The sequence below is a fragment of the Anas acuta genome, chromosome 9 (genome assembly GCF_963932015.1).
Source record: "Anas acuta chromosome 9, bAnaAcu1.1, whole genome shotgun sequence".
Lineage (NCBI taxonomy): Eukaryota > Metazoa > Chordata > Aves > Anseriformes > Anatidae > Anas > Anas acuta.
This window is the reverse complement of record NC_088987.1, coordinates 8,931,481-8,959,092: the sequence shown is the minus strand read 5'-3', so window position 1 is coordinate 8,959,092 and position 27,612 is coordinate 8,931,481. Positions and strand designations below refer to the sequence as shown.

At 44.1% G+C, this 27,612-nt stretch overlaps 2 long non-coding RNA genes across 2 annotated transcripts in view; both read right to left on the bottom strand.

Annotated features, from left to right (window-relative positions):
- The window catches only part of LOC137860954 (uncharacterized), a 74,485-nt gene that overhangs the window by 21,068 nt on the left and 25,805 nt on the right, over positions 1–27,612 (bottom strand). The window lies entirely within an intron of this gene.
- LOC137860956 (uncharacterized) lies at positions 97–27,312 on the bottom strand. Its single transcript, XR_011099277.1, has 3 exons — positions 26,652–27,312; positions 1,517–1,857; positions 97–1,430 (listed from the first exon to the last, which is right to left on the bottom strand). It is a non-coding gene; the product is annotated as an uncharacterized lncRNA (long non-coding RNA).

Here is a 27,612-nt window from a genome sequence, read left to right as displayed (position 1 = left end):
AAGAACAGGCAGCATTGCCCCGGACACCATGCTAATATCAGTTTTTGATCTCACTACGGCAGTGTTTCCTGCGAGAGAAGTACAGCTGACATGGCGCGCCGCAGGCTGCTTTTCAACACCTTCACACTTGCTGCTCTCACTCAGAAAACTGTCGAGAGGGAAACCACCACATGCTGCAGCAGGATGAATTTTAATTCCAGTTTTATGAATTTGCATCGAAAAAAAAAAAAAAAAAGGGAAGGACTGATGGAAAGAGGCTTATCTGTTTGAGGAGGTATCGTCAGAAGATGTGACAGAGCAGGAAGAGTCACTTCTTCCAGCCCTTGTACAGAGGAGTGCCGTTTGCAGCAGAGAAACTTATCAAAACCAAACACATAAATCAAGATATATCAGGCTTTGGGAAATGGAAACAGACTTGCAGCAATACACACACAATTTGGAGCAGAAGACAAGGAAGAAGGGAATGTTTTGCACTGCACATATTCTGGTTTAGCTGAGGTACAAGCCAAAAGGCAGAGCTGAAAGAGCAGGGTCAAAAGAACTGCAAAGAAAACCTGATCACCTCACAGGACTCCGAGTAATGCCCATGATGGAAAAGAAACAGAGGCAGGAAATATAGGTATTCTGTTGGTGTTTATTTTTTCTTGTTTGTATATTTGTGTATTTTTGTTCTGCTAACTAAAAAGCATTTGTGTTTTAAAACCCTGTGCGAAGCTGGTGGTTTTTTTTTTTGCAATGACATATCCCTGAATGCACAAACTGAGAAGTTCTGAGTACCCACACGTCTGAGGCTGGGAAAATTTTTGCTCAAGTGTGAATGGAGACCTCATAGCAGGGCTGAGCCCAGACTTCAGAGCAGGCACTTAACACCCACAACGGCCAAAAAGTCAAGCCTCTCCCACAGCAGCCCAGGAGAGGTTTGAGGCAGAGAAGCTCTGCCAGTGCTCTGTGGGTGTGACAGAAGCATTTGAATATTTGAAGCGCACGAACATTTAAGCAGGCTTGACATACAACAAAGCCTTCTAGATTATGCACCAGAAAGACAGCACGAGGATTCAGCAAGCACCACGCAGCTGTGAATGAACGCGGCTGCCGCTGGTGTGGTGGCTGAACTCCTCGGATGGACGTGAACGACACGGATCACAAGGTAGCTGAAGGTTTTTCTCTCCGATTTGAAGGCTGTGGCGAGAAGTGCTTGACACAACTGTCGGATTATTCTCAGGTTTCGCCCGTTTTCTCTAACATAACTGCTTGCTCGGTTGCTTCCTACAAAATTTAGATTTGCACAGTCTTATAACCTGTTCCACCTGTTGACGACATCAATAAATTTAAATTGGTGACTGGCTCTTCAGAGCATCCTGGAGTCCAGTCCAGCTCTTCCTGAAAGGAGTTGGTGCTTCTCCAGCGACACCACGGGGAGCTACAATGAGCTGAAAGGGAGGAAAGAGGTAGATCACTTGGTGGATCTGCTCTTAAAAAAAAAGCTTTCTAATCCAGGGAAGGGTACAACTGTTACCTCAGCTTTGCAGATGGAAATTACACTTCAATTTTGAACAGTTGTAAGCTGTGATGTCTAACGTAGGTCTCAGCAGCAAATGGGCTTCTAGAGAAAATCTACATACAATAAAGATCTAAATGCTCAGAGGCAGACACTCAGAAGTGGCAAGCTGCCACAATTCCTCCTGAAACCAGCGGAGTTTTATGGCTGGAACTGAGTAAGGACTCCTTCCACAAAAGAACTTGCTGACAATAAATCAGCAGCAAGTGTTGCAATTACTGCCCCATGCAGCGTGGTGCTTTGCTTGATGCTCCCTCCGCAGCAAAGACATTCTATTGATGGCACTGCTCGCAGTGGCACTGGAAAAAAAATAAAATAAAAATAAAAACCCCTAACAAAACCAACTTAACAGCAGTTTTGGCATTAAGAAAGATCCAGACAACTGCCAGTCTGCACTTCAATACGAGATCCTGACCAGGAGGAAAATGAGTCATGCAAAGTCTGGAGCAAGACATGGTATAATGCTTTCATATGGCCCCAGACACAATTATAATTCCTCCCATCAGCTCTTCCTGCTGACATCAGCTTTCGCATTGGTTTTGCCTAATAATTAGAAAAGTTCTTAGAACTTAACCAGAACATCATTGTTCCCATGGAAAACACCCCACTGCTCCTGTGATGGGAAATAGCTTTTTTCCTCTTTCTTTTTGAAAATTTTATTGCTGATCTGGCTAGGCCAGGCTCCAAGTCTAAGCTAGGTTTCAGCGTGCTTTCACAGTGCTGGCTTCACATCGGCATCTCCCACTGCTTCTGAAACCAGCCTGAGAAAATGAGCCTTTGTAGGGAGCAGGGAGAAATGTGTCAGGAAAGCAGAGCAGGGGAAAGGCTTCTTGCACTGTCCTCCCTGCCCCAGGTCCTGCCCTGTGGCTCCATCCTGCTGGGGAAGGAGGAATCCTGGTGCCACAGCAAACCCACATGATGGGGCCACTGAGACAGCCACGGAGAGGAAAAAAGGACAATTAACTAATGTCAGTTGAGGTGGTGCGAGGTGCTGCTGGCCCCTGCTGCATGGCAAGCGGAGCAGTGAGCAGGGAGGGAGCAGGAGCCAGCAGACGTCTGGCAGCGCTCTCTGAAGGAGCCCTGGCATGGGGGAGATGAGGGAGGGAGAGATGCCGTGAGGCCAGAGTGGATGGTATCCACTGTCAGGAGGCTGCCAGGAGGGAGTCCTGCAACCCCAGCCAGCCCTTGGGGGAGTGACTTGGGTCAGACTGCTCTGGGAGACCCCATCTCCCACCACACCCCCCATCTCCATCTTTCCTCTTAACAATTTCAGCCATGAGGGGCTGGCGCACTGCGACTGCTCAGATGGGCACCAGAGGCCAAGGTGCCCTTAGGGTGCAGAGCAGTGGCCCTATAACCACGTCCTGTAACCCAGGGGGCTGTGCTCAAACCGTGCTTGCCTCGGGTGACGGCAGGATTTGGCCCGTGCCTTCACAGGCAGGATTGTAATGCCAGAAACTCGTGTGAGCTTCCAGCAGTAAGTTAGACAGTGTCTGTCAGTTAACTGTCCCATTTACTTCTGCATGATGTTATACGGATTTGGAGCCTAGAGCTCACAGCTTTAAGATGGTAATAACCCTTCTGCAGCTTAAAATAAAAAACAGTAAACCCAGTAAAGGACACAGTTAAGCAGTAAACCAGCTTAAATTCAGTATGTTTAATTTGCTTTTCTTGCCATCCATCATATCATCCTGGGAGAGCTGAAAGCATCTTATAATAATTTGAAAAGTGGGAATTTTCTGCACGGATACCTGCTTTAAAATAGATTTTTAATTCCTGCGCTACAACAGTTTTACCAAATCACTCACTTTGCACACTGACCCTGTGCCGTCGCCAAGGGATAGTTGTTAATTTTTGTTTTAAGGGCTCAATTCTAGATTCTTCCAGCCAGACAAGCTGTGTTGCACTCCCAGCTGTTCCACTGGAACGCACTTAGACCACATGCACACTGCAGACATCCACATGTATGCAAGGTTGCTCTGAAAAGCCAGAGCGCCGTGAGGAGGCACATCAAGGTGAGGAGCAGCACGGCCGTGCGCCGCTTTAGCAGCCACCTTTGGGTAGTTACCTCCTCTGCCTCCTTCAGCAGTGAAATGACCCCTGACTGCTCATTCCTACCTCAGCCCCGCAGCCTGCTGCCGACAGAGGTGGCCACTCGAGGGATGATGCCGTGTCACTCAAGTCACCCGGGGATGGGAACTCCTCCTGCTGGCATTGCTGACAGGTATTTCATACTGCTGCGTGCCTTTATGTGCCTGTCTTAATGAAAAAAAAATGTTCCTAACTTGTAGTAATATTGGGAAGGGACTCCTTTTCTGCTGTTCTCACCAACACGTAGGGTTGTTTTATCAACAATTTGTCTTGCATACACATTAGAGCCTTAGCAACTTAGCTAGCACATTACAACCTTTTTTTTTTTCCTTTTTTCTTTTTTTTTTTCTTCTGCATAGTAACAACTAACATCACCCTGTGGGCTAAATAATAAAAGTCAGAATGATTTCAGCTAAAGAGCTCGGGCTGCTATTGCTTACTCTAGTGTTACTTTTGTTGGTGTCTCTGAGAAGCTGATGTGAGTTTTAATTGAATACACACAAGAATGAACTCATGTTAACTGTACCCATCTACACAAAGTTGAAGGGGATTTCAGGGACACCTAGACAAAAGATTTTAGCCCTCCACATGGACAGCTACATAGTTTGACACATTGTTCCTGGGAATTGTGTGCTTGTTCTGTTGAGGGCTGGAAAGGAGTATTCCTTGCTGGGCCCTTTCACAGAGCAACAACCCTGATAGTGAGTCATCAGAAGAAAACACCATTCTTCAAAGCGAAGTATAGTTTCCCGTAGTGAACACAAATTTTGCTTCTCATTTACTCAAGACATCAAAAACAAAAGTTAATTGTTATGAAGCGCCAAAATAGCACCGATTGCCTGTAACTCAGCACCAAGGAGATCACATCACTTTATAATTAGCTCTCCCTGTCCTCCTGCTGAGAAGATGATGGTGCCTCGGTGCAGAAACTGAGGCTCAGGCAGGCAGTGTGCTGCTGGAGACTGCAGAGCAGAATCAGGAGCAGAGCCCAGGAGTCCCAGCCCAGCATCGCTGGTGTCACCGAGGCTGAGGAGTCACTCTGGGACGCTGGGCAGAGGTGGTCTCTGCAGACCTGTGTGTGGTTACTGTCTCCAGTTACCTGCCACTGCCCCACCACCAGGTAGCAGGACACACAGCCCCTAAGAGCTGATCATTTGAGCATTCCCAATCCCTATTAATCAAAACAAGACAGGTTTACCTAAAACGGCTTAAGTAAGAGCTCTTTGCTAACCCAGAGGATTTGAGTAGAAGCATCTTAAAGGCACTCCTCTGAACATCTCTGCAAACAATCTGGGGACGAGATAACATCTGGCAGGGAGACAGCAACAAACCGCTGGGAGGAGTCGGGGATGGGAGGAAAGCCTGGGAGACAATAACCTCCCCTTTTTTTTTTTAAAGTACAATTGCACCCAGAAACAGGTATCTGATCACAGCTTATCACAGTAGCTGACCTGAACCACTTGGGCAAGAAAAGCCCCGTGGAGGAAAAGAGCACTTACTTGTTCTTAGGTAACTGAAGACTTCCTGTGGACCTCACACGAGGTCAGAATTTGGAGCCCTGAGCAGAGAAAACGCAGTTAACTAAATCAGAAAATGCAGTTAAGTAAATTAGTATTTTTATTCAGGGCAGAAAAATACCCAAAGATTAAGTCTGATTTTCCCTTTAAGCTAAACTCAGACAAACCTCTCATACACCAGAATAAGAATGTACACAGAAATTTTCACCCAACCTTAAATTTCTGCATCAGCTTAATTCTCACACAGACAAGCCTTAGGTACCCTGTAGATATCATGTACTTTGCAACAAACAATATTGTCTTCCTCTACAAAAGTAGCATTGGTAAGCAGACAGACACAGTTCTAGCTTTGAATCTCACTGTGCCATGGGAAAAGTATCGATCAATTGGGATCAATTTAAGAAGCAAAACAAAATAATAACCCGTGTAAACATGTCAGAAATCTGCCGTGTCTTCCTAACGCTGGTGTTAGTCAAGAACAACCCAGTGGAAAACTGTAATTGTGTGCAGAATAAGGCCTTTATCAGTATTGAAAAAGGATGTTGTCCTGCTGAGGGGAGGTCAGGGAAGCTTCATCCAAAGCCAGGAGCTTTAACTGGCCCCAGCCACGCTGCTAGATAAAGCTGGTTAACCAAGGTGATGAATGAGTCTGTGAGCTCTCCAGAGGCTGGCCACGTTGGCACCAAGCAGAGAGGTTATGAAGCCCGGCTATTGAAGTGCTCCAGGCTTGGTTTGCCCCTGAGATGACCGTGGCGATTAACGCTTTGTTTCTCCTGGCTTGGCAGTGCTCATTTTTTGGGCTGCTTCTGAAAGACGAAAAGGCGAAAGCACTGGACAGGCACTGAAAAGATGTGGAGACGCAGCAAGGAGAGCCACGTTCCCTCATGGCGAAGGGAGCAAAGGGCTGTAATGTCCCTGGTAGCATGACCCGGGGTAGCTCTGGGGTCCTGCTGTGCCTGGTCACTCCACAGCTTCTCTGCCAGAGCAGACAGCAAGCTGAAATGCGCTGCTCTGCGCCGAGGGGAGTCGGCCTTAATGGGGAAAATGCCTGCGGAAGCACGAGAGGCAGCACCTCCGAGCCGCTCTTGGGAATGGAGCCACAGCGAGAACTTGGAGAGCCATGCTCCTAGGATGCAAAGATTGATTGGGGGGTCACTTGTCTACACATGGCAGTTCATATGAGGACATCTAAAATCTCTAGTCTGCAGAAAATCTCCTGTCTTAGGGGACGGCTCCTAACTCTGCTGAAAGCAATTCAATCACCGACTTCATCTCTCAGCTGCGTTAGCCCAGCCTGAGGCCCCGGCCCTCGGGTTGCTCCTCAATCAATACAGCTATCGATTCCAGCAGGAGCACTGGCTGCAGCAGATCAAATGCTAAGGAGTTCACAAGCTGCCAGGCTGATAAAGAGTTTCCCCATGAAAAAGCGGCTCTCTTTGTTAGAGAAAATTACTCACTAATATTAACTGCTAGTGAACTAAGGGAGCACGGCCCCGGTTGGTGCAGATGAGGGAAAGAAGTGATTTGTTAGAGCTGGTGGTACGGCAGCAGACTGGAGGGGAAACCTCCGAGTGACATCAGGAGGGGGCAAACAGCACCCAGAGTGGTTTTGCTGCCTTCTGCACGTCTGCAGCGTGTCCTCAAGTGCCGGTTCAGAGACTAAGCTCACATTCCTCTTCTGGCCTGAATCCTGCAAATCCTGGCACCCAAGAGTAGTCCCCCTGAGCGCTGTGAGACATCACAGCACACATAAAGCTAATAAAGCAGAAAATGTTTTCAGCAGCAGACCTTGAACTAGAAAGCATCCATTCCACCAACCTTTCAGTATGATGCATGCATTTAAAATAACCACTATTACACTTACACGGGGAGAACCGAAAAGTCTGCCTCAGACTGTAGCGATGTGCTTCTCAGGCTAAGAATGTGGCAGCGGGGAACTGATTCCTCCACGCAGATTTTGCAATCTCTCCATCTCATTTGTGTTGCAGTCTTCATTTTTTAAAAAATCCTCAAGGATAAGAGAGTCATTAGCAGACTGCCATCAACCTCAACCAATTCCAATCTCAGCAGCTGAAAAACACCGAGAAGCTTTTTTTTCTCTTTTTTTTCTTTTTCAGGGGTTTCTCTCTCCTTGACTTAGGCTTTGAGTATTTTGGAGTAGGGAGCAGTCCTTTGAAGAGTTCAGAAAGTACATACTGATTTCAGACAGTGGTTGTAATGAGTATCATTAACTCCGGGATACTGCTGAACTTTGATTAATCTTTCCTCTGAAATAATCTTTCCACATTATTTATAAGACTAACATATGCCAGCAACATGTAACTGTTTTGAAATGTACATTTATGCTTTTCTCCTTTTAAATATATTTTATGCCTAATAAATGGATCTGTAGGGCTTATAAAAATCAAGGACAACTCATATTTTCATAATATAGAAGCCTTGATCTTGCACAGATTTACACAGGTTGAAGATTAACCATCAAGTGGAATTCTGTCCCCAAATCTAACATTTTCGTGAAGGTAAGCCCTCACCCATACCACACTGAGCACGTTTCTTTGTGATGTGAATGGTCCTTTGGATAGTTCTGCATAAAGTAGAGGATCAGGACATTTAGAATGAGCGTTATTGTTAGTTAAACTCCAGCACTACTAATATTGCATAGTTTAATTGCATTTCGCACCCCAGGAGCTCAGAGCACCTCTTGCTCGTGTCTCTGAATTAAGCTGCACAGCGTGCCTACAACATGGAAAGCTCCAGGGAGGCCTTATTGCAGCCTTTTGATACTTAAAAGGGGATTACAAGAAAGATGGAGAGAGACATTTTACCAGGGCTTGTAGTGATAGAGCAAGGGGTAATGGTTTTAAACTGAAGGACTGTAGATTTACATTAGATAGAAGGAGGAAATTCTTTGCTCAGAGGGTGGTGAGGCCCTGGCACAGGCTGCCCAGAGAAGCTGTGGGTGCCCCATCCCTGGAGGTGCTCAAGGCCAGGGTGGATGGGGCCTGGGCAGACTGGGCTGGTGGGAGGTGTCCCTGCCTATGGCAGGGGGCTGGACTAGGTGGTTTTAAAGTCCCTTCCAACCCAACCCAACCCAGTCTGTGATTCTGTGCTTCTATGGCACCATACTTAATTCTGCTTCCTTTACAAGTGAAGAAACTGAAGCTGCTGAAAGGTCAAATAACATTCCAGGGCTATGAAGGGAATCTGGAATAGGATCTTCAGGCATTTTTAAATATTGCCAGTGGCACAAGGTGTCTCATTTCTGAGAATTACAGTTTTGGAGAGGCCCTTCTCTAGAAAGCACCAAAAATCACCAGCGGAGAGTAGATGGGCAGGGAACATTCAAGAACATTACTCTGAAGTCCAAGGCAGAGGAGCACTGTGATTACAAACCCTAACACAGCACGCAGCTCTGAGGTTCAGAGCCAGTGGACAGCTTCTGAAAACTCTTGTGCAAGGCATCAAGAGAAATGAATAATCCGCTGTGGCCTAAGAGCAGCTTTGAGCATTATTTGTCATTCCAGAAATACCAGGACCATGCATCACGTGTGCTGTGAGAAAAAAATGCCAGTGTGAAACAAAGTTCCTGAAGCCTTACCAAAGTGCTTTGCTGAGGCAGTCTCACGTGCTTTGTGCCATTTTCTTTCATAGCTAAGCTTCTTTAGCAAAGTGCAAGTTGCACTTTATGCACAAGCCCACCTCCATCCAAAACCTTGAAGCACATCCTTAATGTAGAAGTGTTTGCACACGTTATTTTGTTCTGTACTGAGCTGGGGCTGGTTTCAGCACACGTGATACTCCCCACTGAAATCAGTTCATTTTTTGCATTCTGGTACAGAGAAACTGCTGAGGTTATAGAGAGACTCCTCTACAGATCTTTATAGGAGGAATTTTTATGAATTTATTGGGATCCTTAAACATGAGTTCAGTATATTATAAAACCCCATATATTCATTCTTTGAATCAGTTCCACTTCTCTTTGTAGAAAAGCCTGACTGAAGGATGCTCTCCAACATAAAAATAAACAGCAGCTCCACCAGGCTACCAAATAGATGAGATTCACGACGCAAACCTCTGAATGCTCAGTTATAGCTACACGCTGAATTTATACCTCCCGTCTGAAGGCTCACAGACTGGAGCCAGCACAATATGCTGTATTCCACCCATAAACGGCTTTAAAAGCCAGAGCTCACATCTTGAACAGCACCTGGCAAGGAGCTGGGAGATAATGCAGTCTGTGGTGCCTCACTACAATATCCCCTGTGCAAGAAACTCGGAAAACCAAGCGAACACCTCGTTCTGCTTATGCTGACATTTCTACACACAGCATTACACGCTTCCTTGAGATGGCAGTTCCCAATGAGCATAACAACATCCACATCCAAAAGGCACAGGTTAAGTGTGTCCAAGAGCATCGTAAGCCGCGAGTCTTCATCAGGACGGCAGAAATCACTTTGTTCCTTCCCTCATTTCACAGTGATTCTTTTCTGTGTTAATAGGAAACCTTCTCTTTCGACTGATTTCCTTGGAGTGTCCTTAAGGTTCCTTTAAACTTCAAAATTACTAGGGAAATCTGGGGCTGCTAACATTACTCTGTAAGTCAGGAATCTGAGGGAGTTCATTCCTTGTGCTGGCAAGCCTTCAAACTATCTTGATTTTATCAGCTATAATTCATGTGTTGTTCACAGGACAAGGTTGTTTCTTTTGTATTATTTTGAGTCATCTCTGGAAAAAATCACCTCGCACTAAAATGCAATAAAATACGAGAAGAGATTATGACTTATTAAATTAAGCCAAAGCATACTCTGTATTTTGGGGTAGTACCATCCCTGGAGGGAAAGCAAATATGTTTTCAAACGACTTCTGCTTCCAATTAGGCAGCAAAACAAGTACCCAAATTTTCAAAGGAGCCTAACACACAAGGTGCACAACGAGTACAGGAAACAGAAAAACTCAGCCTGTGAGCAGCCCAACAGAAACTGCTGGGTGCTGACAGCTTCAGCCAAGCCTGTGAGCTGCACAATATGTTATTGGTGATTTATTTTTTTTTTGCTCCAGCCCTCCTGCTACAGACTCTGCTTGCTCTGCATGTATTTTGCTACCTGGGTGAATCTGGAAGAAATGGTTAAGCGTTTTTCGTAGGCATCTTAATTCACACCTTTAAACAGCTTAAGAAGAAAATGACCTTCTGTCTGTTGGATCTGTGCCTTGTATCACTACGGGTCACTTATTTCAATTATTTAAGCCTGCAACATTGAATCCCCCACCACTGGAACAAACAAGGAGTTTAGTCATTGAATTTAACAGTGGCAGGATCAGACAAGTGTTTCCATTCAGGCTCACAGGAAAATGAAGTAGGATAAAAACCTGTATTTATATATCAGTTAAGCACTCGGTGTCTCAGTATTGATAACCTTTAAAAATTATGTCAAATACACACAGCACGAGATGACTCAGCAGCTCCTAGATTTGCAGAACAGATGGAATATTGATGTCCCCACACGAGAGATTTCTATACACCTGCTTCTTGCTGAAGACACTGGTTCCAGTCACGGAAGCAAAGATTTTCTCTCCAAAGCTGGCTTTACTAATAATAAGTGTGAAATAAGGATATTTCTCAAGGGGATTTTCTAAATTTAAAATGCATTCTGCTTCTTAACACCTCCCATCCTGCTGAATGCTTTAGCCTACCACAGTCAAAGCGCAGTAATTAAGTGCAAGCATAATTGTTACAACTGTCTCTGGCAGGACAAAAGCAACTGTCAGGGAACTGTCACATCTCCATACTGTCCTGCTTCCAGCCTGGAAGTGATGGTTGTAGGACCGAATTATTCCTCCTGATTCCCCACCCACCCCCACCCTCAGTTCCACTCCAGCGTATTTTAACTCGACTAGTGGTACCATGACAGACGTTAGTTACACTCCAGCTGAGTGTAAAATAAAAAAAAAAAGGCAGGAGTATGCCACAATTCTCATTACACAACCACCAAAACATCTCACCCTGCCCCACCAATATTTGACTCCTCAATCCCTTTAGCTGCAATATTGGCTAAGAGCAGACACAGCGTGATGTCTGAGCGTGAGGCCAAGTGTTTGGTTTCCTTATGGATCTTGCATCCTCTGCTCGCTCACATGCAAAGCCATGGTCACCTCTACCCTAAAAATAAAACTATCACCCAGATTCTTTGACTCTACTTCCCCTGATCTGTTTTGGTTCTGTGGCTTTATTTTCCTAATTTTCATTTGGAGATGTTGACTATGACATAAAACCAGGAATGATTTTCAAGGAGGAAATACCGTGGGTGGGATTTGATCACAGGGCATTTGAGATGTGCCAGTAAGGTTCCCTTCACCACCAGTGAGCTCTGCAGGGCTGCCCCTCTGCATCCCAGCCCCTGCAGATTGCTGGGATTGTGGATGGAGATGGGGCTTGGGACTCCAGCAAGAAGTGCTTGGAGGCTGGTGTGCCCTTGGCTGGGAGCATCCAGTGTTTCAGGCAGCAGGATGGGGGGCAGATGCTCAGGACTGAAGGGATGCTCAATGCTAGAGGGGCTGCAGGCAGCATGGAAATCCAGGGCTGAGGAGACAAAGAGATAACTTAGCAAGGAGATGAGAGCAAGGAGAGTCCTTTGGCAAGGAGCAAGGGACCCTTCCATCCTCAGCTGGGCAGGTTCCTTACTGCCTTCTCCTTCCCCCTTTTTCCAGCCCCCAGCCCCTCCCAGGGGAAGCAGTGGTACACAACACCGACATTTGTGCCCTCCTCACGGTTTCAGGAATCCTGAAATGATCCTGCCTAATGAATCTCAGTGGTAGATAAAATCATCCATCCTTATTTCATTAGTTTTGCTGCTCGGAGAATGGCAGGCTAGTTTTTCCTGTAGCCTTTCTGAATTTCATACATTCTTTTAACTCTCAGTATTTATTTTCTCTCTGGAGTCTGAAGTAATCTGAGAGAGCAACAAGCCTCTGCACCGTTATAGGCCCCAGTTCCTCTATCAGCACAGCCCAAACACGCTTCTTATTGTGCTCCCCTCCGTAATGGAGACAGAGGCTTGCACAAGCTGCCTGGCAGAGACAGACTGATGGTACACCAGATAGGTACTTTCTGCCCAGGAAACAAGAAACGTTATTAGCCAGTGCACATTGAAGAGCAAAAATTGCTAGAATTTGACTAAACTTTGCTATTCTCGCTATTTAAGGTGACCTACAAAGACAAGGGAGGCTTTTGTTGCATGTATGCTTCACCGCCATAAGAAGGCAACTCTTGGGACAGAAGAGCGAGCACATTAGTGCGGATAAGGAAATACTGGTCAAGGGCAATTTGGTACAAGTCCTTCCCATATAAGTGCACTGAAATTTCTAACGTTCGCCCAGATTAAATGGGCATTACTTCAAGTCACGTTTGGAAACTCCCTGCCTACCAAATTGCCTGTCAGTTGGTCATTAATGGCAAAGTTCAAAAACATTTTCTGTAAGTCCAGTGAAATATTGTTTCAGAGCTTTGGTGCTTTACTCAATAAAAACAATTTTCTCATTTTTAAATGCCATGCCAAGTGTTCTAACAACTGTAGCTACAGATCATGTAACTGAAACCCTTCCTAATGTGAGCTTGAGAATTTTTACTAGCTCTAAAAACAGCTGGTCATGAATATACTAGTCAGAAAAGAATGCAAAACAAAACTAGTAAAAAAAGTGTTGATTGGTAGCTCTCTCACGGGTATATTTAACCATTTCTTTAATATGTTTTGCCTGTCTGGAAGTAAGGATATTTACATTATTTATTTCACAGCTATCTGGAAAAAAAAATCTAACGAAGTGCATTTGTTTCTGACAGATACTGCTAAACTGAAACCTGGTGTATGTTCTTAGACTAAAAGTTTATTAATTTTGACTGTTCTAGGAGGAAGCAAAACTCCTTGAAGACGAGTCCTAACCTCAAAAATGTTTTTGAATAGATTTCAGGGATCTGTCTTTTGCAGCTGTATATGTGCACACACACACACATGTGTGTGGGTACAGAAGAGAGGGTGCATATGTACAGAGAAAGCAGAGAGCCTGACTGTGTTCACCCACTGAAGTGGATAAACATCCTTGCATGGGATATTTACAATGGTATATTTGGTCAGACTCTGCAAGCCCAACCTGTTCTCTCCCACAATCTACAGGAACCTTTCATTGGTTTCATTGGGATCTGGACTGATGGCTAGCTTTGATTTTAAGCACTAGATTTTTTTGCCACATGTACCTGGATATATGTAATGGCTAGCACACAATACTGTAAGTGCTCGGTAATCTTAACTTCAAGGACAATACAAAAACATGCTCAAAACATCAGTCAACAGACACTGGTAAACTGGCTTTTACCACATCTCTGTCAATTACTGTGCACATAAATGGTGCATCTCTTCACAGTGCAAAGCTTTATTAGCCTACAGTGATAGACAGGCAAACAAAATATGCTTTTTGTTCCTATCACTGCCACAGAAAATATGCGTCTCATATTTTAATGAATAGTTGAAGGTTACTTTAAACTTATAAAACAGGCTATGAGAGAGAATCTGATATAAGCTCCCTGCCCAAAGGCTGGGCCAGCTATACTGAAACCATTCCTGGCCAAAACCAAAGCTATTCTTTAGCATTTTCATCCCTTTCTATTTATACTGTGCATGAATGTCGCTAGCTGGTTGCAACAGAACATAGTTCCCCTTATCTCTGGAGAAGCAGAGGTGTCTAGCAGTTCATACTGGTTAGCAAGTATTGGGTTTACCTTTCAGTGGCTGCTGAAAGAAATTGTCATATTGCAGAGCTGATCTCTTGTATCAGCCCTTATTGCAAATTTCAGAGGGTACAGCTAAGAAGAGGACCTCACTGTTTGAAATCCAATAAGGAAATTGATTAGCACTAATGACCTTCAGCAAAGAGGTCAAGGGGAAAAATCCCTTTCAACTCCTCATCGGCTCTGAGCAAACGAGTGCCAGATCCCACACTTCCAGCTTAACGGCACCATGGAAACCAGTCCAGGTGAACTGCTACCCGTTACAAAAATCTGTGTCAATCACATGCAGGAGGATGGCAGAAATGCTCCCTGGGCTCCCCAGTGCAGCGAAACAATGTGACTTAATGACATTTGCAGGATCCTATATGCATAGGAAGGAAAGACCAGGACTTCCTTCAGAGATAATTAAGATCAAGAATGAAGACATCATTAGGGTAAAAAAAAGGTTAAAGCAAGGAGTAAAAACCTATGCTGCTGCATTTCAGAAGTCTTCCACCCTGGCCTTTCATATCTCTGCAATAATTTTTCAGAGTGCTTCTCCAGTGCAGGCTAGAGAGAATTTTTTATGAACTCCTGAAAATAGATTTAAAATTCACAAAGTCTCATAACAACCGCTCTGCTTCCTGCCACTCTCCTGTATGGTCGTTTTTCAGCTGAGAACTCAGCAAAGCTCAACAGACTGACATATGGCCGTGACTGGGCTGCTAAACACCCTCTGATGTTGAGGAGATGATATTCTACAGCCTTTGGCTTGTATGATTTTTAGCGGATTCAGATCTAAGCCTCTTTTGGCCTTTCAAATCCATCAGAAAAATGCTGTTACCGGAGATGTCTTAGTACCATCTACTGTTGGTGAGTCGGTACTGCACCTTGACAAATCTGGGGGTTTTGTGCTTTTTGTGCTGCCGCTTATTTATCTTTCTAGGTTATTTATTTATCTTGTAAGGTAAGGCTAATAAAAATAGAGGCCACTTAAGCAGGGGTTGTGACACCGACGCTCAGGATCTCACACGTGAACACGGCGTGTAGACAAAACACGGCCTGGCCTGAGAGAGCTGGGGAGATGGAATAAATCCATCGCGGTGTCTTGGGAACAACTTTCTCACCTCCCCAGCACATACTCACACAACAAATATGGTTCCAGCTCATGAATAGAGCAGAGAGTTATCTTTTATCACTAATTTAAGCTCGCTGAATCATCTGATTAGCTCTTTTCCATACAGAAATGGAGTGGCTAGGTCAGAACACTCTCTGGTAGAAATCAGCATAGCTCCAGGGACCTCCGCTCGGGTGGATCCGCGCCAATTAACGCTGCCTCGGGTACAGAGGTCCGATAAGTGAGCCTGTGCTGGGGATTAAGTCCCCAGCAAGAGCACAGAGACGGCCAACTTTTATCTGCTGCTGTTTGTGAGCAAAGGTGAAAAGATAGTTGGTCGAGCAAACCAAAATACTGGGCCGAAAGCCAACTGGTACAACGGCACCGATGCCGGCAGTCGCTCTGGGCCCACGTCTGTAAAATGGAGGCCGCAGGCCTGCCTTCCCCTGCGCCTCGGAGCCATTGCACTTAGGTACATATCCCTACTGACACAGTACGTAAATCTGCCTTGCCATAGGATCTGCACGGGGTATACACTCACATGACTTCACATCCATTTGTTTTTTCCATCTGTGATGGCAGATCTTCGACGAGATTTTTTTTATCTGCATCTACCACCCCTCCTTTTTAAGGGGTACGTAGACAAATACCTAATAGCTCTGCAGTCACTGCATGCCGGCCTCCCACACAGGGGAGATGGAATTATCACCACATTGCCGTTCCCTGTCTCCACAACTTCTTTTTTTTTTTTTTTTTTTTTTTTTTAAAGATGGGTCTGATTAGGACTCTTTGCTCTAACGAGGGCTGTGGTTGGGCCTACAGGGACAGGCCTGTGCCTGGAGCTTCCAGCTCACTGCACAACGCAAACACGGGCTGAGGAAGCATGGGTGAACTGCTCTGCTTCAGACAGACAGACTGTACAATCTGTCCAGCTTTTAGTGACTAAGAATGTCTGAAAGGATATACCATGCCACAAAGAAAAAAAAAAAAAAAGCTTTCTTTGCTCTTACTCACCCTTATTCTTCATTTACGAGAATAAAAGAACTGTACTTCCCTAGTCTACTTGTGCATAAGGGACCCTAAGGGACTCTGTCCATCTTAGAAGCCTTTTCCTACACCCACCTAGGCTGAAGCTCGGGAGGAGCAGCCAGTATATGGTGCTGCAGGTGTCATGCCAGTTCCTTCAACAGTAGCCTTCACACTTCCCTGTCTGCTGCTCCTCAAGACATCATCAGACACAGAATTTCTTTTCAGACGCCTCCTGCTGACAGTCCAATCATCCCGAAATCAGGCCAAATGCCCACATTTTCCTGTACCTTCATTTATGCTTCTGATGAGCTTACAGCACTAACTCCCCAACCACATGGCTCAGCTTTCCTCTTTTCTTTGTCAAATTTCATTCCACTTCTGTTACTCCTGTTCTCAAGGTCACCTGGCCCATCACGTAGAATATCCTGATCCTCCTTATTCATGTACCCTCTAAATATTACAAGCAACTTGCATAAGTGCATCGCTACCTGTGTGCTGAAGATATTAATGAATATATTAAAGTAGGATCTGTTTTAAGACTAACCTGAGATAACCGGGAAACTTTACTATTAGCTTTCCTCCAAGCTGGTATTATTCCTTCCTGTAGAGCATATTTTTGTCTCCCATTTAGCCAGAATTGTAACACATAAGTAACATCTTCAGTAATTCCCGATGTGGCAGCTATCAAACACTTCATTAAAACCTAGGACACCTACTACATTTTCTCTGGCTATCAAAATGGAGTATCTTAAAAATAACAGTGTGACACGACCCAATGTTGGTAAAAACTTGTATTTTATTTCACTTTCCTCTTGTTCCCCTTCCCTCCCTCTCTCATGATATTCCTTACATGCTACTGGTACAAGTTCAGCAGCCCTGTGGTTTGTACTTTTAAATATTGTTAATTTTTATTTGCTGTTCTCCAACCACAAGCCCAATGTCCCATTTGTTAGATATGCCTGGGATAAACAATTTCACTTGTTCAGTCTCTTGGAGTTCTGGGTCAAAAAGCACCTTGTCCCCAAATCCTGCTTCCCCCCATGAAAGTGCACAGAGCTCTCCAGATTTTGCTGTGGTAATTTCTTTTCTACCTCTAACAGTAGCTTTTATATTCTTCAGGGAAGGGGAATGCAGGCAGTTTGCTGCTAATTCCTGCTGCAGTTGGAGCAAGGATACAGCTTCTGATAAAATGAAAAGCCGCAGCAAAAGGTTTGTGTACTACTCAAGGCAGGCTTATATGGCTTGGGACTGTCCATGTATGGATCACAAAGTCCACCTGCACGTCTACAAAGATGTAGCTCTTCTCAAGACTCAGTCATCTAGTTAACTCAGCCTCAGGTCTGCTCAGCTAGTGAAGTGTCCTCACATCAGCCAGTTGGGATTCAAAGACTACAGATTTGTAGGGGCAGATCCTCATCCCCAGACAGGAAAACAAGCTTTGTTGCTTCCCCAGCACTCCAAGGCAAGACCCGTGCCATGGGCTGAGGATACCAGAAGTGTTCTCAGCCTTATAGTATTTCTTCCTTTCCAACCCTTTGTTTTCTTGCCAGCCTGGCAGTCTTTTTTTCACAAGAACCCCACAGTATTTTTCACCAGGCTCTTCCCTCCTCTGGAGGGGCTTCTAGGGCTCTCCCTTCTTATGTATTTATAATAATAAAAATAATAAAATATAAATAATAAATAAAAATTTAAACAAAAATAAAAAATAATTTATAATATCTAAACATAAGTCTTCCCTGAACCTCTCAAAGAAGATGGGGGTCAGCTGAAGGTGTTTGTATGCATTAATGCTCCCTGACTCCAGTTAACTCTTTCATGGGCAGTTCAGGATTTTTGCACGTGGTCTCAAAAACGTACTAAAGAGTGAGCTGAAAGAGGCTGACCATGAACTTCTTGTTATTGCATCATAATGTGATGGTCTGGGTATTTACTAGAGAAAGAAAGCGCTTTGATGTTGACTTAAATGTTGTTCATTAACTTCTTTTCCATCTCTCATGTTTCAAACTATGTTGAAACACAGTATTTGTTCCCTTGGAGAACATGTTATGTAAACGTCTGATGAAAAGTAAATATTTTTTTAAAGGAACTGGTTATAACTGCTCCAGTCTGAAACGGCTACTATAAAGGAGCAAAGAAGGTCCCTCTTTTCTGACATCACTGTGTTTAGGTAGATAAATATGACAGCCATTAGGAACAGCTTCCAGGCAACCACTAATGTTAAACCTACTGAGGCACAGATGAATATATGGGGCTGTTTATCACCCCTTCTTCAATGACACATCACTGTATTTTTTTCAAAAGCCTTGCTTAGAAATCTCAATACTCAAATTCAGCCTTGCACCTAACACATTAGTCCATATATCACAAAACTTATACGAAGGCCAGGAAAAACACAATTCCAACGCTTAGCAGCCAACATTATTGCATGGTCTTAGAAATTCTTCATGCTAAGGCAGTATTTTCACCCACAGGTCTCCGGATACATCACCGAACAGTCCCTCAGCTTCCCCTGCTTCACACGCAAAGAAAGTCAAGTTGAGAAGAGCTGGTGCTTCCAACCACCATTGTAGTGCTGGTGATATCCTTGCTTCGAGTCGGCGCTTTGCCCTGATGATCTCCGGAGACCCCTTCCAAACAAATTTTTATGATTCGGTGACTCAGTGGGCAGATTATCCAGGTTCCTGCTGGCCGCTGTCATTTCCCTTGTGCCAGCAGAGCCGCTCACTGGACCTCTGTGAGCCCAACTCATGGATTCGGTCTGCCAAAGCACTAACCTTACCATAATGAATGATTCATGTGCTGCTGGCACGGCTCCCTGCATCACTTCACCGCATGGCAAGACGAATGACAGAGGAATGCCAGGGAAAGGTGAGAGGCCGTGGCTAGGAACAGGGGATGGGACCTCCCCTACATCAGCCGACCGGCAACGTCAAGCCATGCCTTAGGGGCAGACGTGGGAATTGTGCCTGCTCCGTTCTCCGTGCCTGCCCTGCTTTCCCAAACCTGTCACAGCGTCACAGATGTGGTTGAGCACCTCTGATGGACACCTGCCAGGCTGCCCTGAGCTTGCTGCGAGTGGGAAGCATTAGGCATGGTTCCTGGCATCGGTCCGCACGCACGGAGCAGCGGCTGCAGAACACCTCGCAGTGGCAGCTTTTGCTAAATACCTGCTATCAGCCCCATCTCCTCAGTCCTCTCACAACACGTTCACCACCTCACTGATGGTACAAAGCCCTGAATTCATGATATGCCTGTCTGGGACATGTGACTGGTATGGTTTTCGCACAGCTTTTTAAACACTAAAAATTATAAGCATAGAGTTTGTCTGCAGGTACGATGTGCTTAACCCCATACACAGCACCTCCCCTAGTTCCTAACTACCTGGAAGCATTTTTGTTTGTAGGCTCAGGTTCTTCTGCCCTAGTAGCTTCTCTTCAACACCATGGATGCCTTTCTTCTTCCATTTTAGGTCAGATTTCTTTGTCCTTTGTTACACAGCAAACTTGAACATCTACTCTGGGAAAAGCTGCTTGCCCTTCCATCTCTCCTACCATAAGCTTCCCATATCCTGCAAGTCTATTTAACACTGCCTTGGAATGTTTTGCCTTTGATAATTTTCCAGTAAGTTGCCCCTTCCAACATGGCCAGACTGGTTTCCCAACTCAAGCCCTCTCCATAAATCCAAAAGCCAAAAACCTGAGTGCAATCTTTAGGGATAACTACCCCACATTGTCCTTAATCTGAGGGGACAGGCTCAATAGCCCTGCCAATAAATAAGAAATAGTTGTTTTAATATTAAGAAGCATACAAACAAACAAACCAAACAAACAACCAAAAACTACATCACTTCTGGGCTGGCCTTCCTAAAAGCTCTTCCAACTTACTTAATTTCAGTGGAATTTAATGGGTTTTCCTTCTTTCCACTCCCATAATTCTTTTCACAGACTTCAGTGGATGGGAAGTTTCAATGAGTGGTGTTTGAGATCAAAACTGTATGTAGTTCTTCAGTCCCTGTCTCACTCTACCAATGATACCAAGCGGTCTGGCTCATTGCTCCAACACTTCTTCTACAAACACTGCTGCACCCCCTCCAGGGTTTTAGGTAAAGATAAACTGGATGGAGACAGAGTGGCAATTGAGAATGGAAATAGTTACTTAGGAAATAACCTAGTGGGGGGGGCCTCCAGCTGCAGAAGGAGTCCTTGGACTTGAATAGGGGAAGTCACTCCTGAATAAAGCATAGTACTGATGTGCTGGAGCCAAACACACCTGGCAGAGACGTGCTTCTTAAGCAATTAGTACTGTTCCTGGATTCATTTGGGGCAGCTTTGGGGTGAGTTACAGTTGATTTCAGAATGCAGAAAAGACCAAGGAGCGTATACTCCTTGGAAAGTGAGCTGTCTTCTCCTTACAAACGTATATCAATCCTAACAATGGGACCCAACTGTGGCTGAGGTCTGTAGGCCCTAATTTAGTTTATCAATTAGTGATGCAAGAAAAAGGACCCTGCCCCCCACATTACTGTTATAATAAAGAGCCAAAATTGTTCATTTTACACTGAGTGAAACTTTACTTTCAGCAAAACTGAATAGAAATTATTTAATCATTCACCCTCTATTTACCTTTGATATCAAAGCAAAGTTAACATAGGCAGCTTCATGATGCATGTAAAACAAATCCCACCAGAGACCATTCCAGGATTTTAGGGGAAATTATTTGTATCATTATTATTCTAATGGGCTGTCTGCAATTTGAGATCAAACCCAATACATTTTTCCCCCAGTATCTGCAATGAATTCCAAAATTATGCAGATGATTATTTTATTAGTGTGTACCCAGATGGTAGACTGCCAGACTCAGTTACTGTCATTGCATCTAGCTCTCTGTAACACAAGAATTACTGAGAAAACAGTGCATTTGGCCACTGGTTATATAAATTAAGACCAAATCAACAGTTACAAACTCAATTCAAACAAAATCAATAAAAGGTATGTGAACTATCAGATTAGCAACATTAGACATAATGTTAACAATAATCTTTTCAGTTAAGATGCCTAGCACAACACTCAAACGTGGGAAATGTCTGACTACTGTGCCATAGCATCATTTCTCACTGACACTACTTAAAGTTACTTCTATCAAAGCAGTTCCTCTCTAGTCTTGCAATTTACTGTCCAGGTATACCATAGACCACAGCTGAAAGACAAGGATATAACTACAAACTACAGTAAAGAGGGAAAAATGCATATTCACTGCAAGAGATCATTTTTATACTGTAGCAATCAGGTCCATTTATGGTGTTTACCATACTAAAATGGCAATGGTGTTTATTCCAAGATTATATTTTGTATAAATGCAATGTTTGTCTCTTCCTGCCTCCAAGGGACAGTTACTCAGATACACTTTGTAAAACCATTTTGGATATGAAAAGCACTGAGTATAATACCGGCTGTGAGGATAAAGTACCCAGTGTATTGTAAGATTACTTATCAAATCACAAAGCCATAGAACGGCAGGGCTGCAAAGAACCTCCAGAGATGATGCTGTACAATGAGGCTGGATCAACCGTCTGGCATCCACGTGGGCTAATAAGCTCTTTGCAGCAGCCCGCTATCTGAGTCCCAGATATTTTAGCATCCATTCTCACCCTGGAATCTTTTCAGTTGCTGAGTATTCCCCTCCTTCTCTCCTTGCTTTGATTTCTTCCTTTGGGTGTCCATCTCAGCTTTCTGATCCCTTTCAGCAGCTGTGGACTCCTCTCTTCTGGCATCAGCACCAGCCCTTTGGGGGTAGCCACGTGGCCAACAAGGCTCAGACATATTTGCCCCTACTTGGCCCCCAGACAATACAGTATTTCAGACTTGCTGGACACAAATACCAAGGATGGTCTCGGGTTTCCTTCCCCCACTAAATTTTGTGCCTTTCTCTTATCTCTTCAGCAAGCTGCCCACTGCACTCTGCTGGGGCACACAGACAGACAGATCACTGGGGAGGAAGGTGCTGGCAGAAGTCACCTGGCTAGCTCTGCTGGACTGTGACAGGTAAGCAGAGGACTGTGACAGTGTTTTCTCCTTAGAGAATTGTTCCTCATCTTCCTCAGGAAGAGGCAGAGAGCCAGCTCTGGCCCACAGAACGCCAGCTTAACCACAAGGGATAAGGCATGTTCCAGAAGTGTGAAAGCGTAATCCACAAGTGCAGAAGTCAGCAGCATATCAAGGAGGTGGCAACCAAAATACACCTTACACTGCTTCACAGATCTGTTCTCTATCTTGCCAGGCGTCGGTAGGAAGACTGTGCTATTGGATCTGGACGAGCTAGAAGCCAAGTATTACATTAAAATCTGTATGCCACAGGAGGCTTGTGAACATAGGTCTTTTGTTGAAATGTTCTCTCTATACCGCATCTACAGATTTGGTTTAGCTTTACACCTAGGTTCTTCTGGCACAGCTGTTCGCATTAGGAAAGTCAAGCATGATGACAGATCTGATAGCCAGCACTGTCTGACGCAAACGTGGGAAGAAGGAAGCAAGAGAAATCAAAGAAGAAAAATGTGTCTCTCCATTAATACACAACAGCAAACAGTCTAGCCGTACTCTTGCTGAAAGGAATTTGATGTCTCGGTCAGTGCTTTGCCTAATGAGCTACCAACATCAATCTGTCATCATCTGTATTATTTGAAATGGCCTCTGCTGACACAAGGTATATTCATGTACTGGCCCTCCTGGGCACTTGAGAGTTCAAGTCCTGGCCAGTTTATACCACACCGAATGATAATGAAGGGTAACGGAATAATCATTGGCTTCCTCCTCTCAGGGGGAGGCAAGAATGTTGTTGTAGGGATCTCCCCCGGCCAAGAATGGCTTTTGATTACAGAACAGGGAATACCAATTATTTGCTTCTCTGTGTACAAAGAGTCTCCAGCAGTTCCTTGCAACAGTGCTTTAGCTCTCCATAGCACATGTAACGCATCTGTCCGTCTGTGCTGGCATTTCCCTGAGCCTGTCCTGAGTACCTGATTCTCAAGACCTTGCAGGGCTATATGGCAATTCAAGAGGCGAGCACTGACAATGGTTGGGAATTCCAAGCAGAGGGGATATGCCAGAGACAAAGGCTGAGATGCCCACCAAAAAATGGTGTAGCCTCACCAACGTGGCTCTGAGGGTTATTTTTACCTGTGGGTGAGAACAAAAGCGGTGTTCTGCACTGGCCAGTTACAGCACACGTTGTAACTGGTAGAATTTAACACCGTTAGGTTCAGGATCTCTGGGCTGAATGTAAACAAAGCTACAGCTCGCTCTCCTTTGCCATTACAAGACTTAACAAATTCACAAGTGTATCAGGAAAAGGTGTTGATGTTCACCTCTTTATACAAACGTGACACTGGATGTAGTTTTTAATCAGCCCGTGATGCTTACATTCACATCTCCCTTTCTTCTAGGCACTAAGGAGAAGGTCACCTGGGCACCTGTGTCTGTTCAGAGCACCTCATGCTTATTGCTCTTGACAGCTTGGAGTCCAGGTCTGCTGTGAAACTGATGTATAAATTCAGCTAGGAAAGCTGTAAGTTTAACTACTTTGCTGTCACAAAAGTTATCCATACTTTATGTCTAACATGGAAAATTTCACATCCTTAAGAAATGTCTACATAATTTATTTCAAATTGCACTGACTCTGAAAGACCCACTTCCCCTATTGCACGAGAAGTTGTAATATACTGCCTCCATGCTATTAAATTAAAATGTCCACATTATGTTTCCTCTCCTAGTCCTAGCTTTTTAGCTTTGTGGCTGGAAGGCTGCAGAAAGAGTGAATAAATGGATAACATGGACACGCAGCAGCAAAAAAAACAACAACAAAAAATTTCCTGATCACATGCCTCACCAAAAATAACTTTAATTTAAAACAAAAAAAAAACAAAAAAAAAAACAACACTCTTTTGCTTGTCAGAATTATGTAAACCTCGCTGAGATATTGATTGTGTTTGTCATGCCCCCGAAGGAGTGTTCCAAGGTGAGAAAACATAGCAGTTTGCCACCCTCCCACCCGCCTCTCCCCAGTCCTGTAACTGCATGGACCCTCCTCTCACTTATGGCAGCGAGCCCCCACAAGGAGACACACGCAGTGTTTCCAAACCAGTAGCTCGGTATAGGGAAGTAACAATTTCATGTTCTTAGAGGCAGCCCTCCTTTGTCTAACAAATAGCAAGCTAAAGACTGCCACAGCATAAGAATGAATGTACAGCTTTTCCTCCCAAACTCAGTGCAAAAAGCACTCACTTACAATGCCAAGAGTGAACTTGGTTTCTCACATCAAAAATATGTCATTGCAGCTGAGCATGTGGGAATCCAAGAGCACAGCAGGTTTCCCTAACACTTGCTACTAGATTTCAGGATTTAACTCAGCAAGGGAAGGTAACCTGTGGAGTTATCACATGGAGTTTTCCATCAAAGAGACTAGCAGCATCATAGGACATGACAGTCTCCAGACCAATTGTGAATTTACTTCTTCTAATGTTCCTGTAAGTAGAAGGAATTAATGTCGTGTGTTTCAATTTGCCTCTTTAAACTTGGGCTGTGTGTCTGTGGACACCCTGCTAACGCCAGGACTGCCACTGGTTCTCATGGTAAGTGGAGTTTAAATTCACTTAGGTTGGCATGCTTATCGCTGAGACAAGAAGAGGTCGGTCTGACCATAGGGCGTCTGTTTACTCAGAGAGAAATATTCTGTTTCTGCCACCAGATCCACTCCTGGCTCCTGCTGTTGAGCTCCACAGCCTCTTCCCAGGTATCTTGCTTTATTTGCTATGAGGCACTGATCAAGGTGAGCACCCGCAGAAGCTGGAAACCCAAACCAGCACAGGAATATAAAGCCAAATGAAAAACTTCAGTAACTGCTAATCTCTGATTTCACAGTTGCCTCCTATCCATCTCCAGCAAACTTTCCCACAGCCGTCACATTGCACAGGCCTGAAACTGAGAGAACCATGACATCCCTACTGAAGCAAAAGTACCCCGTTGTTAAGAGTTGCATGGCAACATAAATAACTCTGACCTTGATAAAAAGATAAAAAGTATAAAAATTAACGTCGGACTTGCATATCAGCATAGCATAACATAGGGTAAAAGTCATACAAGAGGCTTGAAAACCCTCATCTCAGAAAACTGCTGTTGTTACTGGCTGCAACATCAAAACACACAGCAGAGAAAATGCGGAAATGGAGAGGAAAATTTAAATCAATCAAAAACTTCGCTAAGACAAAACATCTTATATAAGCTTCCCACTGGGAAGAAAAGGAGAATAGACTCTCATGTAACAAATGCTAGTTATGTCACTTGATGTACTTCTGGAAGGCACTCAAGTATTTCAGTGGCACAGACAATAGAAGAGCAAAATAGAACAAGACAGAACAGAACAGAAATAGATTTGGTTGGCTTTGTCTGGGAGAGCTGGTCAAAAATTAGAACTTTCATTCCAGTAAAAATTTCAGAATTCTCAACAACTTTTCATGCTCTTTCAAAAAAGCAATACAGTTTCTGAAAGGAATCTCCAGCAAATAACGTTTATCTCAAACAATCAGTACTATTTCTGGAAAACCCAATTTCAACCCTCTCAGTCCTGCTACAACTCCAGTATTCCATGAATCTGTAAACTTTTACTGAATGGCATCTAGTTAGCCTGACTTTTGAATTCCTCTAATGTTTTGAATAGATCTTTTTACCCAGCAATACCGAAACATTTTACCAAAACCAGGGAGTTATTTCAGAACACAGGAGTAATGTGGGAAATAGCTGTTATTTCCATTTCATAGTTAAGAGAGAGATAAACAAATCAAGATCAGCAAAGTTCAGTGAAAAGGAATCTCTGGGTGGGCACCAAAAACTAGGAGCTCTCAAATTAGATAGCACTGCTGCACATTTTACTTCTCACAGCAAGAAATTTCTGTAGGTTTTCACGCATTTTATTTTCAAATGCTGAATACGCTGTCATTAAAAAAGACAATAAAAGCTGCCTCGACAAGAGCAGTGACTTTAACTCTGTAACATCTTCCCTGCAGATGTTTTCTTGCCTTATGTGCAGGTTTCTGTAGGTGATGGCCATACAGGAGACAACCCTAATGTTCCAATATCTTGTGAACTCGATGATCCAAAAGTAATGTACTTAATCAAGTGTAAAGCAAGAGGTGATTAAGTTTTGCAGTACTGTACAATGCCTGACTGCTCAGAAATGCATCTTTTGATGTGGTGCAGAGAACTGGACCAGTTCTGTCTGCTGTACCAAAAAAATGATGTTTCAGTAATTCGAAAAAAAAAAAAAAGAAAAAAAAAGAGAGCCTCAGAAATCCCCACAAGTGTTTAACTTTGATCTAAAGCCTTAAAAAGATTACATTTATCTGTTTGCTTGTTTAATTTGTTTGAATTTGATGCTGAGAAAGGTGCCAAGTTGACATCTTGTGGAAGCAATTCTTTGCTTTTTTTCCAGATGACACCGAGCAGGGGCAGCGAGCTTCCAATCATCACTAGTTGTTCTAAGCACCCAACCAAAAAAAAAGGGGAAAGAAAAAAAAACACAATACCATCAACTCACCTTTCCATTGCAGTTTATATGAATTATTAAGAACTGAGATTCAGTGGAGCCTCAACTCTTGAGCGTGGAATCAATACTGTATTTTATATAACAAGGGCAGTAAAGCCAGCTTGTTCTATTTCCATCACAGTGAAGCCCTGTCAAGTCTCCCATGCAACCTAATTTCACTAGGGCCAAAGTCTAACACTACTGACGTGAAAGGCTTGTTCACCTCAGCGGGGCCAAGATGCGACCTTCTGTCCAGGAGCCTGTGGAAGTCAGCTCACTTTCTTGGGCTGGAAGAACTATTCGTAGCCACCACGAAAAGCCAACTTTTTGCTATGCCCCAGACATGAAAGAATAGATCCGTGCTGAACTCAAAGAGAAGTTGCTTTTGCAATTATTGCCTCTTGAGGGAGGGTGCCTAAAAAGGGCCAGCTGTGATGGGACACAGGCCTGCAAGGGAACTGACATCAACAATCTCCCTTCCAGAAGGGGATAATCAGGCAAATCTGTGCTAGTCTGTACCCAAACAGCAAAAGGCTCCTTTGTTGTATCACCTGTAGCCAAACTACCTGATTGCATTTTCAGATGCCATTTCCAAAAGTAAAAAAACAAATACCCACTTCCTCACACATATCACAAGTCCCCCCAAAAAAGTGCTAGCTGCAAACCCCCTGCATTGCACTGAACATTAATAGGCATGCAGGCATATTTCTGATCCTGAGCATGCCAAAGAAGAAAGTTCAGACAGTCACCGAGAGGGGAAGGTCTTGAGGAAGCCTCCAGAGAAACTGCGATGAGGTTCAGTGGACTCCGAAGTATTTCCCTTTTATCCTGCTTGGTAAATGGAATACGGAATGTGAGTGACAAGGGAGAGGGAAGAAACAAGATAATAAATTCTGTTTGCTATTTGAGGTTTTAAAGTTGTTCTTTGAAAATGGACCCTGAAGTTGTCTGAGCTGATTTATATAATGTGTTT